At 39.6% G+C, this 20,007-nt stretch overlaps 2 long non-coding RNA genes across 2 annotated transcripts in view; both read right to left on the bottom strand.

Annotated features, from left to right (window-relative positions):
• Positions 1-10,598: 10,598 nt before the first annotated feature.
• LOC146588725 (uncharacterized) lies at positions 10,599-12,629 on the bottom strand. Its single transcript, XR_014897368.1, has 2 exons — positions 12,487-12,629; positions 10,599-11,708 (listed from the first exon to the last, which is right to left on the bottom strand). It is a non-coding gene; the product is annotated as an uncharacterized LOC146588725 (long non-coding RNA).
• Positions 12,630-12,638: 9 nt separating this feature from the next.
• LOC146588724 (uncharacterized) overlaps positions 12,639-20,007 on the bottom strand; it is an 18,400-nt gene continuing 11,031 nt past the window's right edge. Inside the window, exons 4-6 of the long non-coding RNA XR_014897367.1 lie at positions 13,463-13,533; positions 12,950-13,068; positions 12,639-12,855 (exon numbers count right to left, since the gene is read on the bottom strand). This is a non-coding gene — a long non-coding RNA (uncharacterized LOC146588724). The remainder of the gene's footprint in view (positions 12,856-12,949; positions 13,069-13,462; positions 13,534-20,007) is intronic.

Below are 20,007 nucleotides of genomic sequence, written 5' to 3'. Positions count from 1 at the left end.
AGCGGGCCGCGGGCGGCTCCGCGGTGCGCTGCGCTGCGGTGAATGTATCCTGCCCGGTGAAAACGGAGCCGGCGGCGCCCTCACGTTTCTCCCACCGCCCAGCGGCGTGAGGCAGAATGTCCGCGGGTGAGACCAGGTGCGCAGCCTCTCCCAGGGCGGCCCGCAGCGCTCCTGCTGCCGTGGATGGGGCTGCTGGGCCAGAGGCGCGGAGACGCGGTCAGGGTCGAGCCGGAGCGATCACTGCGTCAGAAAGATCGCTCTTCTCGAAGTCAGAGAAGGTGCCAAAAACACACCTTGGAGCTTTGCCAGAAATATAAAYCTCAAAGTTTCGTTAGGGCAGCGGACGACGTAAGCAAGCCAAACCACATGCGCTCTCTGAAACAACTAAGCCCCAAATATTTAGATCTGAGAAGRTTTGAGAGGACAGTTTCACGCACAGGCCAAAAATCTGATTAATTCACATGGCAGAAGATACTCAGCAATTTGAAGGACTCCTCTGTGATCGTCCTTGATTGAAAAAGGAGAGCTGCAGCTGGTCCTCTTCTCTCCGGACGGAGGAAGCCTTCCTCCCCTCGCTCGTGCAGTAGTCCAGCCTCTGCTGCGACTAGCTTTCCCAAGTGTAGCGGTCCTAGCTAACTACCACTTGGCACAGCATTCCATAAAGCTGAGCAAAATTACCAAGAAGCTAAGAAAAGAACAAATATGTCTGTCCACACTGTAGTCTATTCTCAAWCTGTCTTTGGCCCTAAAAATGGGAAAAAAAGAGCTAGTTAGGCTGATGGACTGTTGTTCTCCATGGATATTTAACCATCTTCRTTGTTTATGTGGTCACCAATATTGTAGTGTTGAAGTAAATCAAGCCTTTGACATCCACATCCTCACAATAAGAGAATGAGAACAGGAAATTTTTGTGAYAGCAAGTTAATAGGTAAAGTTCACATAGCCATTTTTGCAAATAGGTACCACATTCGTGGAGTACCACGTAACTCACTGCTCAGCTTAGTTCTATTTTGAACTAGCTTCCTGTAGAAATGTGAAATATATGATCATATTGCTTGTCTGTGCATTTATGGTTTTAGATCTATGACTTCTTCACTAAGAATTTTTGAACTCATTGGTCAGTTTTTAATTTGAGCCGTTAGAAATGCTGCAACTACAGAAAAAGCTTAATTTGTCTTAGCCATCAAGGTCAAGCAACTAAGAGACACAAATCTACAAGAAACAACTTCAGTTGTTTTAGTGCTCAAGGAATTGTTAACTTAAATATAGCTGTTAGGAGAAATGGTTGCAGCTGAGGTACATAAGTATCAGCAGTTTTAATACCAGCAAAATCACACGCCTCTTCATACCATTCATGATTTATAATGATACCTTTGTTACAGGTTTTACAGTGCCTTTCTGAGACCAGCATATAAATAAGAACTAGCTGAAGTTAAATGAGTAAGGTACTAAAGGGAAATAATATGCCAGCTTTGGTTCTCACGAGATAGGAACCAAAATAAAAATATGCCAAATTTCTGTAGACAGGTGAAATGCATCCTTTCTCTCTAGCAAGCCTGGATCATAATCTTACAGATAGTGAGAATGAGAAGGGAAGGATAAGAAGTCTTGCAGGCTGAATGTTTGCTTTATTAGCATTTTTTTTATATTCTAATACCATAAACCTGGGTGCAGGCAAAATGGATGGATAGATAGAAGTGCCAAGATCTTGCTCTGCAATAACCATCCTTCTAGCAGCTAAAATAAACCTTCTTCTCTCYTGTGTCTGAGATAAACATTGTATATTGGTTAAAAACTTGGGTAGGCGTCTGGCAGGTTGGAAGTGAGGAAGGCTGTCCTGTGCCCTCTCTTTAGGCTCTTTAATGCACAGAGCTTGGTAGATGTTACCCCTTGACTGCAGTGCAGTGTCATAGTCTCCTAGCACGGGTCTCATGTGCTGCACAACCCTGAATTGAACCAAAAGGAATTCAGCCACCTCCCTCTGCCATGTGAGATCCTGGTGCAGGAGGCAGGCTATAAAGCACTGAAATACAGACCTTGCTGTGGAGGAGTGGGAAGGGGAAGCTAATTGGGTTTGCATGCAGGTAARTATATTTCCTGAGATGAAAGGTTAAGAGCTTCATACCATCTGACAAACACCCCCGGAGCATGTGCATATGTGCATGCACATCACTTCTGTGATCACCTCGTTATAATCCTCATGCAGTGCTCTCAGAAGTAAGTTGAGCCTTCATTYGTAGCACAATTGAGATATGCTCAGATTGATCAATTTAAAATAATCTCTTGGAGCTATCCTGAGCAAAATCTTACATATTCTCTAAATACTGTAAAATATGACATCTCTTATTTAAAATAAACAAAGCAGAATTAGATACCATATGAGCCACACAATGGTTCTCAGTAGCTCTGCTCATACAGAAKGATATAATGCTTGTTTTTTTTGGCAAGGACTTCTGTGAAATATTTACTGATGATAATCACTGAACATACACATTGCATTTTTTCTCCAAAATCTAGAGCTTTAGCAGAAAAGACTGATTATGTGTCACCCTAAAATAACCACTTATTAAAAATCAACCCAAAACTCTACTGTAGCTCATTTACCCTTCGTTTACATTGTGAAGCTTTGAAATACCTGCTGGATACTTAATAGTWAAAATACATTTAGAAAAGAGAATAGTTAATTTCCATTGATTCATTTTTTGCCCATGATTCATTTCCTCCAAATGCGTGCATCTACTATATGTTATTATTAGCGATGTATTTGTGTTGCTATATTGTGTGGAGGCCCTAATCAAAACTGGGGACCCACTGTGCTGGATGGTGGGCAAAATCAGAATAAAATAAACACTCYAGAGAATTTACAAATTAACTGGAAGATGTGATCATGCAAGATACCAAAAGTCTTCTGCAAAGCAACAAGAAAACTGGGTATGCTTTATTTTTGATGAGCACTGGAGTCACACCACACCTTGCAGGAGTTAGCTCTGAATGCCTGATGCTCACAGAAATAGTCTGTCACCCGCCTTCAAGAATGCCACTCTCTTTTACTGTGAGCAACACCTTTTTATTCATGACCATCTGATGTGTGACTTTCTAGCGTTACAGATCAATAGTCAAAATCCAATTTATCATGTCTTTTTTTTAGACTGTGTATTTCTATTCAATTTTATGGCAGTCAAGGTAGTAAATCATAGCTTATAACACTTTAAAGTACTGCCTATTTGTTGATAACTAACCACACAGTAACTGAATCCTCATGGGTGGAAAAATAGACTGAAGATTGATGTTAATTAAACTGAACAGGCTTAATTTTTGTCAGCAATAATGATGAGATTCTGCAAATATGTAGGTATGAACTACAACTAGCTCTTTGATTTTACTCCTTGCCTACTGTCTTTCTTACTATCTTAGCTTTTCTTGCTACCTAAACCTTTAAAAATTCCCAGAATGGCATTCACTGAATTCATGTACGCATTGCTTGTGATACATCATCCTGCTGCCCCTCAAAAAATACTTGAAAATAGATGCAGGAGCAAAAATTGGATTTCTGTAGTCAGTAAGGGCAGAGTGTTTTCTTGCACAAAAGGTAGGATGTGGAAGCACAGCGGTGACAGCAATATGCCCCTTCTGTCCTGAATTTGCTCTCCCTTGATTCAGCRTGGGAATCCTAACTGGTCTTCACCCGGAGGAAGGCCTGAGGAAGGCCTTGTGCTCTGGCAGGAGAGGAAGGCACAGGAGGGGAGAGCAGAGGATTTTGTTTGCTGCTAGGAGGAGAGAAGGAGGTTGCTCGGGGCAGCCGTCGCAGCAACCACCCTCGTTAGGTACAGCCGGCATCCTGCCTGCTCTGAGAGGARGCAGATTCCCCATCACCACGGCAGGGGGAAACCCAAGGGGTGCATAGGCACCCAAGGCTCCTGGGAAGCCTATTGAGTTTAAGGAGGTGAAAAAGTTGTGTCCAGCTGGAACAGAGTGATAACTGTTACTTTGAAGGAGGTGTTTGATAGCCCTCCTGTGGGCAGGTGGAAGAAAATGTGTGTACAGCACGGGCCTTTGAAGAGGTGTGAGGAAAAGAGCTGACACTGGACTCCCAGAGTAAGGGGGGGGGAGGCCTGAGTACAGGACTCTGTTTGTGGTACAACCTTGCCCCTCAAGAAATGAAGACAAGGTTGCTGGTGAACTATGCCAGGGTGTTAAACCTTCCAAGAAACTAACTGCTGTAGAGTTGGTGGCCTGACAATGCTGGGCAGCCCATGGCCATTACATTTGGGTGAAGAAAAGCTTTGTTGAGAGATACTATTAAGATCTCAGGTTTAAGTACCCAGAATTATGTATCTGGCCTGTGTGATCTTTATGCAGCTAACTTGTGCCTATGCACAGGAAAAATCTCTAACTCCCTGATCACAAAAACACTTCCTAAAAGGAACATTATCTCCTCACAAATCAAATGTCATTTTGATTAGCCTCTAGTGAGGTCCTTAAAATGGCTTTATTATATGTTCAGTTTATATTTGTCATTAGTGTTGGTATTGTGTCACTGATGCTTTTGGTATAATCACCTGCCCTATGGCTGCATTCCTTGGTAAATTTTCTTTGTAATTTGTTAGTATCAAGAAAGATGCCAAAACCAGACCACTGCTGATGAAGGCAATCGCTTGCTTTGGCTGCAGATATCTGCACTACTGGTCTTTTCTTGCTACTTAGTACTTTATCAAATAACCTCAGTTTTTCTTGCACAGGACCCATTTCTGTAAGCAGTGTGCAGAATAGAAGATGGTCACCTATTGAGCAGTTACTCAATATCTTTCCTTGCCATTCAGTGTATGGCACTATGCCTAGTTTACTGCATACTCTTCAATGTCTGCTCTAACTGCAGAGCTATTAACTTCCCAGTGCCCTTTCTGTGGCATTTGAATGCCTTGCAAACACTAATAAATTTTTAAAAACAGTTAGATCAGACCCTGTAGATCAGAATATGAGGCACAAAATTATTCAGGTGAAGAATCTGCTGATTTCAGGGGCTCAATCAAGCCTCCAAATACACAGGCACTTCCAAATACTTACCAGTATATAGCACTTGCTACATTCAGAGCATGTCTCCCATTCAATTCAGTTGCAGCTGTGAGTTGCAGCTGTGAGTTGCAATGAAGTCTTTTTGCAAATTTGGCACCAAGATTTCAAGTCAAGCACCCAGAACATGGAGAGCAAACAGCTAACCACAATTTATGAAAAGTTTAAGTGATCAGCTTATTATTCCATTATAATTCTTTGGCAGAGGCAAGTTTAGATTCCCAAGACAGCACTTAACTATGAGACAGTCCTTTCTCTTCCTGGAATTTCTTGCCTCATGCCGTCCACACCTTCCAAGTTGTGCAACACACTGAGCAAAGGTCAACATATGGATAACATATTCTTCTTACTGTGCAGCCATGATTTATGCCCAGAACAGGTCCATCCTGTAAGTTATCTATCTGGTTAGACACTGGTATGACCCAGATGGATCTGGATGTTGTGAAGTGCAGTCACTGATGTTAAAAATGGTTATCTACTGGGACACAGATACAGCTTTTGAAGTTACAGAGCATGAGCTGAATTCAAAGTACTGCTTGGAATTTGTCTCTGTGCCAAACATATGGTAAAAATAATTAGGAAGTTCACATTAGATAAATGTTAGTAGATGATCAGTTAGAGAATGCATCATGCAGTGTACAAGAACTGATGACCTATATGTAAAGTTGGTTCTCTGAATTCAGGTTGCTGGAATGGTAACTCTTCTGTGAGGGTTATTTGATCAATGATGGACCAGTGTTACAGTGCTGTTAYTGCTACTTGCTCCACTGCCTTGATGAAGAAACCTAGATGGCGAACCTGCTGTAAAGCTGAGTTGTATCTGGACAAGACTGAATGAGTCTGGTCACTGGAAGAGGTAGGATTAGAAGAAAATTGAAGCGATCAGTCATAGTCAGTGAATGCTGGAAGTCTCTGGAGTGCCAAGTGAGAGCAGAATAGCTAGTGTTCAGAGGAAGAGGCAACCTGGAAAGAGCCAAACAGCATGATGGAGATCTCATACCCTCCCTCAGGACAGCAGATCACTGTAAAGGATTGCTCACAATGAGCAAAATTTTCTTGCTGTTCAAGTTCACTGCTCTTTGTCCTGTCAACAGTGAATATAGGGAACAGGTTATTCTCTTGGTCTTTGCAGCAGCTTTTATGGGAAGAGTCGTGAAGACAGTCACCTCCTTCACCACTTCTCTTTCTAGACTAAASAATTACAATTTCTTCAGTCTTTGCTTTGTAGTCCTTGACCATTCTTCTTGTACTCCTTTGTGATTTTCTTGATTAGTTCACATCTTTCCTGAAGTGCAGTTCCCAAACTGAAAGCCAAAACTGCAGCACAGGTTTTACCAGCACTGTGTACTGTAAAGGAATCCTTAATATATTTTACAGATGATGGTGTTGTGTACAATCACTTTTTTCAGCAACAGTCTAATGCTGACCAATGTTTAGTTTGTCATCTAGTGAATTTCTGACATTGTCTTCTGCAGAATCATCAGAAAAAACAACTTTTTACTTTCTTTTGCTGTTGGTTATCCAGGACTGCAGAATAGTCTGCCCTTGATTATTTAACTAAATTTCCTCGTTTATGCAGAATTGCCTGTGGCTGAGGCAAGCCGGCTTCTTGTTATGTATACCGTCTGCTCTTTTCTCCACTTTGAGTTACCTTACAACTGTGCCATTCATACTGTTTCTCTAAAGACGTACCAATTTTCTGAGACTCCTTTTCCCCTTGGCATATTTTCTATGGCATATCTGAGTTTACAGAGCTTCAGGAAGACAGACTGTCAGAGAGCAGTGAGGCTGCTTTGCAAGCGAAGGTGAGCTGGAAACTGAGTTCAGTAACAGGGCAGGCACAAGCGGTGACCTCACCAAGAAGCTGATATGCAGAATGGCAAGTCCAGGTCAGGGCAGTGTCCAGAGACAGAGATCAGAGACAGACACAGTTCAGAGACCAACCAGCAAGTCTGTTGTGATGAGGCAGGTCCAAGGTCAAGCAAGGAAGCCAAGCCAGAAGGTCTGGGTCAGAGCCACACTCATGAAGGTAGGAGACCCAGCACAGACAAAGCTGGCAGGGGCCAGCAGCGAAGCCTCAGCTTAAAAGCAGCTCCCAAGGCAAAGGAGGGGCAGCCCTGTCTTCTAGCTTTTTTACAACTGCCCTTAACAACCTTCAGCATAACAGCACTAAAGAAGTTGACATTAGTCTTTGCCAGCTAAACTCTTTAGTTTAGCCTAGTTTTAGACTCCTAGAAAGGGGATGTGTACCAGGCCCTGATGCTGAGTTCGTTCTCTTTATTTTACTGTTCCTCCTCACTCACTTCATGAAAACTGGAAACACTGTTATTTCATAGTCCTAATAAACTTTCCCCTCTTCCAATCAGTTCCTCCCACTGCTTAGAAGCAAATGGAAAACAACCTCCCTTACAGTTGTATTCTGAATAAACCCATCATGAATAAATTGAAGATCCTGCTGGACAATATGTTATGTATCTTTCTTGCCTAATATATGTGCAGATTGCAAAGTCTCTATTATTTCCAAATCTGGAGTTTTGGCTGATTCTGCTAGTTATTCCAAAATAGCCTTGTTTGCATGATCTTCCCTGTTAAGCAGCAGTCTGTGACACCAGCCTTGTGCATTTCCTTCTTTATCATTATCTGTATATTAATAGTCTGATCACATAGATTATCCCACTCTCAGTTGTGCCGAGTTATAACTGGGGTCTTGTATTTAAAATTCCTAGTTTTTTCTGTTTTAATTCCCATGTTTCTTGCATTAATACACTGATAACGGAGAAGTTCAGACAGTTGACTCATTGTCCTTCATGTCCTCCTATGACTGTTATGAATAGAGCACAAAGATACTGTCCTTCCTTCTTCACAGGGTGGATTCAAAACCTACTCAGTAATTTGTAGAGCACTGTTTCAGTGCTTAGAGAACCTATGTCCCTCTGCTGCTGCCAGTTTTGCAGCTAAATACTCATTTCCAGTATGTGTTTCTCACTTCCTTGGCTTTAATTCATAATTGGAAGAAGAATAAAGAGTATAAGCTGAATCCCCTAGTGCCTTGCCCTTGCTTCTTGCATCTTGCAGTTGCTTCTGATCCCTTTGGGCTCTCTATAGATAAATAGCATGAAGGAATAATCAGTAAGCTGCCTGGGCTTCTTCATTTTTTTCCAGGAGCTTGAATGCATTTCTCTTGGAAAAGCAAGACAGAGCAGCTTATGGGTCTGTCCACTTCAGTAGAGGTCACTGCCACTTTTCATTTCCTCTCTGGAATGGTAGTTGTGTCTCTTACAGCTTTTGGAGAACATATGTTTTCCTCCTACATCTTCAGTGCTGGATTCTCTCTTGCTTCCTAGACCCTGGCTCTTTGACTTTAAAGGCTGCTGGCTTCTTAGAAGAATACCTAATTCACCTTCTGCTGCTGGTGTTACTGCACTCTACACAAACCAGCTAGCTTTCCTTCCCTGCACACTGACCTTAATAAAGAATTTGAGAAGCAAAATAAATTAATTAGAAGCTTCTGTCCTGAGGTACTCTCACATTATGCATGAAGACCCAAATCCTAGAAAGGAGGAAGCTATGAAGCATCAATCAATTTTTTTTTCTTTAGAAGGCCTCTGATCGACAAGACCTTAWCAGACCAGAGTTGGCTGTACAACAACTGGAAGAGCCAGGGAGATCTGCAATTCCACACCATGCCACAAGGCATTTCAAGGATCAGTGAAATGTTATTAGTTAATAATTAACATAATTTTCATAATTAATAATTATGAAAACCCATGATTCTTTCTGTGAGCTCTGAGATAAAATTGAGAGTGCTAACAAAGTTTTGTCTTAGAAAAGGAAAAGGAGAAAAGTGTGTAGAAAAACACACAAATATTGACACTCAGATTCTGTTGAGTCTCTTAAATATGAAGTTAGAAGCTGAAAAGGTCATGTATGAACCCTTATTCACTCTGGGGGTCCTGTTTTCTATGCAATAACTCCTAAGGATGGGAGACTATACTCTATCCCCAAGTCATCACAAACATGGACTAGAATTTGCTGCACTGGCACATTGTATTTATAGCATGTATAGTATATAAATAATATATATAACATGCAAGTTAACAGAAGGACTTACAGCAATTACCTGAATGAGATGGATGTAAACTTCTTTTAAAATAGAAGTAGGTTCAAATTGTGTAGATTAGATGTTGTTCTATGTTGACTGATGATTCAAAGGTCTTTGAATCCAAAGTATAAATGCAGATATAACAGATAAAGTCAAGCCGGAGCCCAGTAAACTGGAATAGTCGGAATAYCACACTGGTTTAAATTAATAGTTTGTTAAAAGTCTGGTTTTGCTTATGTTTGCCAGCATTTGTTTCCACCCCCTCCTTTTGCCTTTGAAGTCAGCATTCACCATACACTGATTTTTGTTTTCTCTCCAGCACTTTCATCCACTGCCCCAGGCCATCCCATGTACATGGGAGGAGATCTGTGCAAAAGGCTTTTTCAAAGCCCCCTTAAAATTCACTTCTGCTATGATGCTTATGAGCAGTGGTATGCTGCTACTGCTTGCTGTGCTGCATATGCCAGTTGCCTTCTTTGTGCAGTTGTTACTTCTTGCGTTTCCCACCACATGTTCATTCCTGGCTTAAGCTCTGACTTTTTACACTAAGGGATCTTGATGTGCCAAACGGTGTTACCTTGGTAAGACTGACTTTGCTTCTGCAGACCCCGACAGCTGCCTGGGGACATGAAAGTAAAAGCAGAAAGCAGTGTTTTAGAATAGAAATGATCCTTTCAGGTTTTCTGGGGACAGTGACTCCAGCAGTTACTTTTATGTTGTTACAGAAGAAAAAGGAATTGATGTTGGTTTTTGATAATTTTCCTACTAATGTCTGATTCTCTTTGTGCTTCTTTTTCTAAAGAGTTGTTTAATTTGGCCTCTTTAAACTATAGTGTAGTGTCATGCAATAGTGTGTATGGATAGCGTACAGTATTGCATTGTGACATCTAGTGACAGTCTATGCTCTGCTGAATTAAACTTTCACTCTGGAGAGATTMGTCCAGGTTTAGATACTGTGAACAAAAATCTTTTCTCTGAGCAATGGATCTATGCAGCGAAGCTGTTACTGTCACACATCACTGCTTGGGGATATCAGCTTGACTCTAAGAGCATTGYAGATACTTAGCAAGGTGTTGGGCATTTCCAGAGCTAACATAGGTTTACCAGCTCAGGAATCTCTGCATTTCTTTGCTGCTCACTGGAGACATGCCCTTAGGTYCTCACTGGCAGAACTCACTTTCAGTCTATAATTCTCTCTGAGCAAACTTTGGACATAAAAATAAGTGTTACAAGGCAGAAGAGAAAAATGTCATACAAAAATCATCCACTGAAACCAATGAACTAGGTCTTGATTGGGCTGCAATTATGTCATTTCCCAGAGCTGAACATAGTAATTACTTTACAATGCCTATCTGCGACAGAAAGGATAAAGCTAACAAAGTTAGGTGTTTTGGGGATCAAATGGAAATAACAAAAATAACTGCAGTGATTTTAAAAGTAGGTACAATATATTTTTCCAAACTGGACTGATCAGGGCACTAAGATTTGCTTGCTTTTGCAAGAATACCTCAGACTAATGACTACCAGCCATTGGATCAGTTTTGTGTCTTGTCCAAAATACAGTCTGGTGAACAATGAAACCACAGGCGGTCTCTTCCTTCTGTCTGGGTTGGCCCAGGGCCGTTGTCTTCAGCTGTACAATGCCAGCTCATACCAGCTGGGACTCTAGACTATCATTTGCTTATTCATCAGATTCCAAGGGAAAAATATAAATAGTACTTAGCTCTCTTAGGGCTCCCTACAGAAAAATAGAAGAGTCTTATCTTCATTTCAACAGTGGAAAAGTCATATATGTTAAAGCCAAAGCCTTGAAATTTTGGTATCTTGAAGGAGATAACTTAMAGCTGATCTTGTCCCATTAAAATTGATAGGAATATTATCACTAAYTTTGGTGGATGTAGGATGAACCCCAAATTAAAATAAAGGCCCATTATAAAAGTAGAATGTTTTCAGAGGTTTTCAGAGGAATTCAGCATCTCATTGCCTCTACCAGTTTCAGCGTTGAATTAATTATTTTTCTGAAAGTAAATTAAGACKGCGGCCAGTTTGGGTCCTTACTGTACTCTGTACAGAAGTATCAGCTGAAAGAACTTGCAAAATGCYCAGCCTTTTGGAAAAGCAGCTGCTTCTTACTGAAACAACTATCGACAGCAGCAGAAAGCAGTGTCCTCCACGATTACCTCCACTTGCTCAGGGAGCCACGTTTGCTGCCTGCCTGTTAGACTGCCTGCCGGGTTCCCAGCACATCCCAGAGCAATCTTAACTGGCAGTGCTGCCTATTGCTGCTCTTATCAAATCTGGAAAAACAACTAAGAAGCACTTTATGGGCTTCCACGCGGGCAGTCCTTAGAGAGGCTGAACCACGGCCCTGACTTCATGGCACCACACAATACTGCAGCATTGAGAAGGTCAGATTTTGAACCRGGACTTCGCAAACGTTGAGCTGGGTCAGGACAGTGGGAGGGATCCCAGTCTGGATTCAGGTAATCTCTCTAGTCCAGCTCTTCCTTTCCARTTGACTGTACAGTTTGGTCTCCTAGGAAAAAAAAAAAAGATTAGTTGTATGCTGTATGCACAGTCAAAAATTACTAGAGAATATTTTTTGTCCYGGTTGCAAGCAAGGTTTTTGGTTGTGTTTTACGGTGCTTACTAGGGTGGATAAAAAAAATCTCATCTTTGAGAGGAAGAAAACTGAAACCAAGTCACTGTATGCCCAAATAGATGTAGGTAAATGTGAGACTGCTTTGTGTTATGTAATGATTTACTGCCATCTACAGTGTGAAGGGGGTCTTGAAGACCAAAAAATATCAGAGATTTAAATTGCAAGCAAAATAATACAGCAGTCCAAAAGAAATTATATTATGATTTTAAACCAAAGAAAGACATGATAAGAAGCTGGAGAAATATAATCAGAAGCTTGATGAGTACTAAAGAAGATTTTATGTAGTTTAATAAGCTTTGCACTTTTAAATATGCTTCATTTCAACCTAGATCAGTGTATTTGTGTACTACAGGATTTTTTTTCTCAATTCACTTATTTTTGGTGTCCTTGATCAAAATGAGTTTGAAGTAAATGACAGATTAAAAAGTCACCTTGTGCCCTTCATACTGAGATTTAGGCAACAGCATACCAAACCTTCTCTGGGTCATCTGGTGTCTTTGGTAATACTTACATAGGCTTCAAGAGGACAGAATCACACCCCTGTCAGGTAAATTCCATTTTGTGGAGTTTCCCTTTTTAGTACATTCAATCTAAACTTAGAAGCATGTCACCYTTATACAAAGCACATTAACACTTATTGCCCTTAACTTACCTAGTAAGGAAGTTCTCCTGTGCCTGACTTTTCCATTATCTTTTCTCTTATGCGCTCTGTCCAGGCAGTGAATGAAATGGAGATTTTTTTTCCACAAAATGATAAACTGGACCATTCACTTTGTCTCCTTGTACAGTCTTGCAGCAAGACTTCGTATGTAATAAGTACGATTTGGCCTATAGAGAAGGTTTCTGACCATTGGAAGTGAACTCCTCCTAAGCTCTTACAAATTGGAGGTCAGGCTCTGAGTCATTGCAAGGGCAGCTTCCCAATTTCTGCAGTATCTGAATGTCCAAGTGGAACCTGTAGCAGTTATCTCTGTGAGGCACTGTTAGATAATGACTCCTCCATTTGCCATTAATGGTATTTCTAAAATTAAACAGATTTGCGATTAGCACCTGAAGCAGCAGGCTCTRATCTCATGATCCCTTGAAAGTCCCCTCCCCCATCTGCAGAGACTCACCACTCTTTTTCTCCCTTCTTCTTCTTTTCTTGTACTCCTCTTCACTATTTTCAAGTCTATAGAGTCTGTGCAGCTAGATCCATTGTTTTCTTATGTCATTGATATTATTTGTATTGTTCCTAATGTAACACAATGACAAAATCAAGAACATAGGATCTCCACATGTATACACACTATGTGGAACAGATTTGTTAAATGTTGAAGCAGCTTTCATGTATTAGCAGGCATACAGTTAGGTCCATGCAGAGACCCCACACCAATCAGGAAAGCCTGGTTGATTTTCTGAGCTTGGCAGCAGTAAAAGATAGATTCATCCCATCAAATGTCAGTAAGCAAAGTGTCTCAGTTAGGAGCACAGACACACTTAAATTCAGTAGAGGAAGAAAAGCAGCTGCATGGGAAATTCAGATCTTAGGTGCACGCTGTGAATATGGGAAGATCTGTACATTGAAGAAATCAAAAACAATAGTTGAATAGTTGAAGGAGTCTATGGAGAGCATGCTCTTAACTTACATGCCTTACTAAAGTCTGGAGGATGAACCTACTGGAGACTGGACTTGAGAGAAAGGAGACTTTATTTCTTTCTAGAGTAAAAATAGTTYTAGAATTATGAATAAGAAATTTGTTATGGCTGTGTTCAAGGATACAGGAATTATCTGGATGCTTTTCTTAAAAAAACAAAGGATTGTATTAAAGAAGTACATGCCTTCAATACCATTTTTTCTTTCAGACAGAAACAACCTGTAAAGAATCAAATACTGGCTAAATGCTCAGGGCAAATAGATATCTATAATTAACTTGTAAATGGTTTGTTTATTCAAAAAGTAATGGTGACTGGAGTGTTATTAAGTCTGCTTTGGTTATGCTCTTGAGCAACATGTATTCTGGATTATAAACATACAGCATCTGATTCYGGCATCTGGTTCCTTTATACGCTTGTTATTCAGGAGCAACTACATTGAGTTTAATGAACTCTTCCCTTTAAAATTGCAATGAGGATCTGCTCTGCATTCCCCAGGTGGCAGTGTTTGCACTGTAAAGACACAAAAAAGCCCCAGGCTAGAGCTGGATGAGACAGAAGTTATCCTATGTCTCCAGATACTATGCTTGTTTTTTACAGTTATGCTGGGATTTAGTTTAGCCAAGGGCCTTTGTTGCATTCCTAAAAAAAAACACTTTCCCCAAAGCATTTTCCCCCAAAACTGCTTCTAAGAGTCTATGCAGGTTAAACAAATGTGCTAATAAGGTTCAGAGTAAAAAGTTCATGAATTTATATTAAAATGCATCTTGATTGCRACCTGCCTAGAAATAAACTTTAGAATATTTATCTATTTGCAAAGTGGAATATGTGTTATGTATTTGAAGAGGTGGATAGGAGTAATATCACCACCAAACTATCCATGTTCTACTCTATTCATTATTGATCTGCAATTTAGGAAAAAACAGAATATTCCTGATATCAGGCATATTTATAAACTTCAAGTATATTTAACTTATTGAAGATAGATTTTATGATGTGTCCAAGATGTAGAAATAGGACCTTAATTTTCTTCCAAATACAAAACCTGTGTCAGGGAGGTTACAATATTTGAAGTTGATCCTACTCTAATTTTTATCATTAAAAAAAAAATGCAAAAATAACAGTGTAATAATTGTGACTTCTTTTTAAAATTGGATGCTTACACTCAACATGTTTGCACTGGTTAAGTACAATCAACATCAGTACAATTATCCTAAATTTATATTGCTCTAACACTCTTTGAATCCCTCTGTATCTTGATGCATCTTTAATCATTTAAGCTACTGATCATTCAGAAAGTAGTTCAGTCCAACTCTATGTAAATGTTTTCATTTGTGAAAATGCAATGATAATCAGAAATAGACTTTCAAACATGGTATCAGGAGTTTTGTTTGTGAGAGTATTTATTTGTGGAAGTATTCGTAGGAGACCAGAAGAAAAAGACAGTGGTTAACGTTTCTCTCCCTGGCAATGTCATTGTTCATTTTATTTGATCAAGATTGAAAAAACTACAGATCTGTAGATTAGTRATAATGAGTCCTGAAGTCTACTTGTCAAGGAAGTTGCAACAGATATTATAGTTATGTAATTTGATAGTATGTCATCCATTGGAAAATAGGCAAGGAGGCAATCTGGTGATAACGTGCAGTGATCTCAGATTCGAATGATGTGACTGTCATATGAAACTTAGAGGCCAAGGCAGGAGAGAGGGTCTGGAAAGTGTTGAGCTGAGCCTTTTTGAGTAGTTTGACAAATACTATTTACTTCTATGTAAAAATACACAGACTTGCCCTAAATGCCAGGGTGCATCACTGCTCAAAACAGAGGGCTATGATAATGCAGAAGATGCATTTGGCTTTACAGCTGAGTAATGGAGATTTGCTAGAAAAGTAAATTTTATTTAATTTTCCAGTGACCCCACAGAAAGCTGGAAGATAATTGCCAAACCTTATAAGATTAATGAGAGTAGTTGTTGCTACTGTAGGGCAGTATTTGATTTGTTTTTAAAACAGGAATAATGCTAGTTAGGTCTGTGCAAAAAGATAGTTGGAAGACGACAAAAGAATCTCAGTTTCACTTCAGAAAGTTTCTAATCCCCACAGCAATAGAGAAAAGTAAACTTCATATAGAAAGCACAATCTCCAAAGCAGAATACTTGAAAACAAATAGAAGAACCTGAATACTGTTATTTTAAAACATCTCAGGACTGTACATCTAGGGCAATCTCTTGATGTTGGAGAGTCTGTCTCAGAATTTTTGGTGGCTTAGGTTTATATATTGCCTATTTAGTTGATGTTGCTATAGTTGCTGAATGCAACAAGTCAGTATTTTGGTCTCCAATTACTTTAAACGTATCAATGTAAGACTGAAGTACACAGATTTAGTTGATCTGTCAACTAAAGTTGATGAAACTCTATCTGGATCATATCAGCCCATCTTATTTGGTATTTTTGGTGAAACCCTCACTCAGCAGAGTTCATACTAAAGGAACTAACTCAGGTTAGTAGAAAGGCCTTTTACAGCATAGTATACAACGGGATATGGAATGTGTAAACATTCCATTGTAAATGCATTGTAAAGCATTTTCCACAATTCATGTAAAAATGGCCTTTCATTACTGATTGAACACTTAGAAGAAAACGTCTCTATGCTTCATTGAAAAGGTTTCTCCCTGTGAAAATGAGTTTTGAAAACAAATAGATGATTAAATGATTTAAAAAAATTAAAACAATGATTTAAAACTCCTTTTGAAATGGAGAAAAGTTTTATAACTTTCATCAAGTCTTTATGCTACCCAGTTTTGACATTTCAAACATTCCTTTCTTTTTTCCAGTCCTACAGTGGTGAGCAAAGGAGGAAAGGAGAAAAGTGTGAAAGAGGAGCATGCAAAAATTGGAATATTTCCCTCTTTCTATTCTGGTTGGAGGAAGCCCTGCTTAATCATGGCCAAAGAGAGATCTGTTTCTCCTTATCCATATTGTGTGAAAAGACACTAAATAAGTGAATTTTCCTCACTCTTGATTGTATGTATATGGATTATATATATTTATCTGCATAACTATATGAGTAAAAAGAGATCAAACAATAACACTGCACATTCACTTTGAATATGTTTAAATGATTAAACTGAAGTGATGCAGGAAAGAATTTAACTCCTAGCTAAATGCAAATAATAAGTTATTCAATTAAGTAATTTTATAGATGTATTTATTTGTCAATATCCTAACAGAGAGTAGGTCACTGATGGCTTACACAGTGTTGTAAAGAATGAATATCAGGTCACAAGGGAAGAATGGTGATAGTGATTCATAGTGATTTTCCCAAGTAACTGCACTCAAGAGAATTCATCTCTTTCCAGCATCTCTCTCATAACTTTGTCTAGGAAACTGGGTCCAGAACTTCTCTGGGACCTCATGGTAATCCATGTTCTCTCCTGTACACAAACACTCTGAGTAATAGAGTATGAAAAACTTCCAAGAAATAGAAAATACAGAAATAATTAAGGAATTATATATATATTAAAAAAAAATGAGGAATCAAATAAGATGAGAATAAAAAGTCAGGCAAGTAAATATTTATAAGTCATTTTCATTATTCAGTGTATTCCTCAAACTATGTATACTGTGTGCCTGTCAGACATACATTTCCTGGACAAATTCTGTACTTGTTACATACAGCCAGTTAAAATATTGAGTGAAGGAGGAGGATTCACAGGAAAAAGCTTGTTGTCTCTTCATCCATAAAATGGAATAAGTAAATTTGCTGAGAGAAAACTCCCACAGAACTGGTAAAATACATGCCAGACATGTCTGTTTAATCACTGATCTATTATTGTCTGTTTGTGCAGATTGTCTTTGCTTTTCACACCTTGATAACATATTCTACACATTGTCAAAAAAACTCATACTGATGCTCTCACCACCACCACCGCATTGCAGKCTGTCTTGGAGAAGAGCTTGGTGGATACTTTCTCAAGAAAAGCCTAGAGAAGGATCTCATAGATGTCCGCTTCAAGCTTTCATAATTAAAAGCAGTAGAAAACACAGAAGGAATTAATAATTAAAATATATTTAGACAGAAATTAATAGGGAATCTAGGACGTTGTACTTTTATTGAAACCAAGTGTAAATCTTCATGTCTGCATGTAACAAGCACAAAATCATCTAATAAAAATACTTGTAATAAAAGTGACACAGTTTATAGCCGAGGGGATGATTATTTACTTTCCCATCTGCTAACSTCCAAGTGCAAAAGCAACACATCTTACATGGATGTGCTTAGACTGTCAAAAATCTGATGGCTGTTACTGAAAGCTGACTTATTATAAGCCAGCTCCAGTTTGTGCGTTGAGTTGCCAAATTAGCATGGTGCTAATGCTGGGCTAAGAGATCCTAAACTTGGAGCCACACCACCATAATTCCACAGTGTTCATCCAGCTCCGAGAGTGGAAGCATGGACACATCCCCACTTTTGTTCTTATACAGTCTCCTACCAGTATTGCTCGTAACATTTTTTTTTGCCTTTGTCTAACCCTGTCACACATTCTGCTTTGATTCTGGACCCAGATGTGTTGCTTGATGTTAGCTGGCCATCTTTTCCCACTGCGGAAGCCTGCTGAATTAGCAATGTTTTGAACAGGAGGTGGAGGAATATTCTCTACAGTGAGGTGCAGATAACTTTTATTTGAGGTGCCATCTATTGGTCAGATCTTTCTGTGGAAGAAGGTGGGAGATGACTACAAGTGAGGGAAAATGGGAATTTTAGAGAGGGTAAAATTTTGTGTGCAAATAATTTGTTTGAAGAACATAGAACRTGAACATAGGGAAAGGAAAGGAGGAATTTTAAGGCTGTAGCAGTTATGGGGACAGATRGTTTTTCCATTTTGTCTGTCAGCACCAACAGCAGAGACAGACTCCTCCCATCTGCCAGGCTCAGCAGCATCACTGATGAGTGAGCTTGTGGGAGGTAGCTGCAGTGATCCAAAGGTGTTTCTTTCCCATAAAGAACAAGCACATATGCACACTCTTGCTGTTGCTGAGGACAGCAGCTGCCTGGTAGATGTTAGTTTATGTTGATGCTTCATGTAAGCAATTTAAAAATTAAGGGACTTGACTGTCAAGTAGAAGGACTCCTTACTTTTGCTGAAAAGTATTCAGTATCCTACAGACTTTGAGCAGTAGAAAAAAGCAAAGAACTGTGAAGCCTCTCACAGCAGCAGTTACTAGGACAGAATTTCCCAGCTGGGCTCTCCCCTCACCTGGATAAAATGATGGGCCTTATAATGTGTCGAGGAGCTCTCTTCTACTTTAGGTCTGTCAGTTGGAGCAGCTGTGGTATCCACAGCCATCCACCCAAGGAAAATGCAGGACTTGTGGTGAGTGTTCTCTTTGTGTCCTTACACCTTATTTCTTTGCTCRTAGCTTGGATGTAAGGCCCAGTCTTCTCAGAAGAGGTTCTTCTCAGAGATCTGTGCCATATATAAAATCTGAGTTTTCTTCAGACCTCTCCCCCTGCTAGAAGCCAGTTATCCCCAACAGCTTCCCTCCATTTCTCACAAAAGTTCCTCTCTTCCCACCTGCAAGAAGGCAAGCTCATTCCCAAGGGAAAGAGAATGCTTTCACAGTGGCCTACAGACAGATATTGAAAAACATCCTATTTCTGAAGAATGGCTTTTATGAGTCCTGATTATATTCCTTAGCAGAACTACTCCAATATGTGATTTTATAAGACATAGCCCTCATAAGACATATGAGCCCTCATGTGAGTTCCTCATAGCAGGAACTCCCTCCTCCATTATATCATCTCCCAGTGTTGGTAGTTACCCATAGTTCTTGTATGTGATTAGTGGTGAACTGCACTACTACAGCTATCAAGCAAATAGTTTCTGTAAAGATTTTATTCATAAAAAGCTCACCACTTTGGCATAAAATATACTGGATCTGTAGGAAAATAATAAATTTGCTCTCTCTTCTGAATGTTTCTAAATGTCTCTTGTATTTGTGTGTGTGCACGTCATAGACTAAGATAATTTTTTCTAACTGACATGGATTATTAGTGCTTCTAGTTCAAACATTTAATATAATCCTCTGTGGATTATTTTTCCTTTAGAATCTGTCACATTTCTAGGATTATAACTGCAGAAGTTCGCTAATATTGCATAATTTGACTGGCAATAGAGTGCTTACCCTAGAAGCATTCCAGATCATTTAGTTTTATTTAACCTTATTTCCTTTAATTTAGGAGACTATCACTGGATTCTCAGCGTTTTCACTGCAAGTTCTTGGACCAGCTGGATGGTTCCTGTGCCACCTTCCAAGCTAGAGAAAGAAATAGAAGACACTCTTTCCAAATTAAGATCTGGAGGCTCAGATATGCTGTAAATAACTTGGAATCTCTTTAAAGGGAGAACACAGGGACTTGGTGGTCAGTTTTTTTTTTTTTTAATTAGATACAGTTTTAAGCTCTCCATCCAGAAAGATCAAGGTGTTCCTCACAGGCATCAGGAGTATGTGAGTTATTCTTATGCTTTTCTTGATCT

Source organism: Rhea americana, unplaced genomic scaffold, assembly GCF_003343005.1.
Source record: "Rhea americana isolate MKP2758 unplaced genomic scaffold, rheAme1 scaffold_5, whole genome shotgun sequence".
Classification (NCBI taxonomy): Eukaryota; Metazoa; Chordata; class Aves; order Rheiformes; family Rheidae; genus Rhea; species Rhea americana.
This window is presented reverse-complemented; position numbering and strand designations above follow the sequence as displayed.